The sequence below is a fragment of the Colobus angolensis genome, unplaced genomic scaffold (assembly GCF_000951035.1).
Source record: "Colobus angolensis palliatus isolate OR3802 unplaced genomic scaffold, Cang.pa_1.0 Scaffold3, whole genome shotgun sequence".
In the NCBI taxonomy this organism is placed as follows: domain Eukaryota; kingdom Metazoa; phylum Chordata; class Mammalia; order Primates; family Cercopithecidae; genus Colobus; species Colobus angolensis.
The window spans coordinates 11,696,344-11,697,754 of record NW_012116265.1 but is presented as its reverse complement, the minus strand read 5'-3'; positions in this window follow the sequence as shown (position 1 = coordinate 11,697,754).

Here is a 1,411-nt window from a genome sequence, read left to right as displayed (position 1 = left end):
CTCCACTGGAAAGGCTCTATACTTTCCTAGGCATAGGTGCATGCCCCCACCCTTTGCCTGCAATCTTAGAATTCCACATAGGCTTTATCACTCCTTGAAGTTACTCATTCAATTGTTATGTAGATTTACTGTATTAGACATACTACAGAACTTCCTCCATAAGGTTATCCACAAGTTGTGAAGTCCCTGAGGCAAGAAGTTCTCTGACACTGAATAGGAACTCAGTAAATCTTTGCTGAATGTATAGATTGGTGATAACAAGTGTGGCTAGCCTATATCGAATCATTATTTTTTACCTAGTGAAAGCACTGTACTCTTGCCAATTTATTTAATGCTTAGAACAATCTTTGGTACAGGTATCATTATGTGTGTCTTACCTTTAAAATATCGAAGACATACCAAGGTTAATTAGTTTGCCCAAGGTCATTCAGCTACTAGGAAGGGAAGCTAAGATTTGATCCCCAGTTCTATATTCCTAAGGCCATATGAGCTGCTTCCCACTGATATGATTTATGTTGATATCATAGAAGCAGCTGGATAGAAAAACTTATCTATTAATTAATCATAATAATAATAACTCATCTGACTAGTGCTTTACCACTTACATAGTGTTTTAATAGGTATTATATTATTCATTTAAAAAGCATTATTTTATTTTATATATATAGCACCTTTCCAATTTAGAGGAATTACCAATAAAATACAAATAACCTTAAATTTCAACATCCAGAGATAACTTTCATCAAGATTCTTTAAAAAGTAGATATCTCGGTGTGTATTTTGTTTCTCTTTTCTCCCTGTGTATGTACGTGTGTGTGTGTGTGTGAGAGAGAGAGATGCTGTTTATGTTTCTTTAATAATATAGCAACTAATACCAGTGACTTTTCTTCATGTTCACAATATTTCATGGTATCCCATTTTGCGGTTGTGCCATAAATCATTTCTTTGACATTTATGTTGACTCATTCACTTTGATCCCTGAGGTTTTCGTTTTCTTGTAGCATTGCACCCATTTTTCCCCCAGGGGGCAGTAGCTGAACCATTAGTTGCTCCACATCTGATTACTCCTCAGCTCATTTGCATGTGCCTTTTTCTTATTATAATATTATTATCACAGTCTATGCTCAGGCCACAGTTCAAACGTTGCTGGACCCTCTGCTCAATTAGGTCAAACTCCAGCTGGATTCCTGACCCTGTCCTCTTGTGGGAGTCAGAGTGCAAACATTCCAAGTTTTCTTTGCGTCTGCATCAGGCACTTGTTGACTTGTACATATTTCTTGGACTTCAATAACTGAATTCATGTTATTTTTTGTCAGGTAAGTTGAATCCATTTTTTAATCCATAAAAAATTCTTTTGATAAATAAAGCCTCTCAAAAAATTAGGTTGTTTGCAATGATCACTTAATTTTTC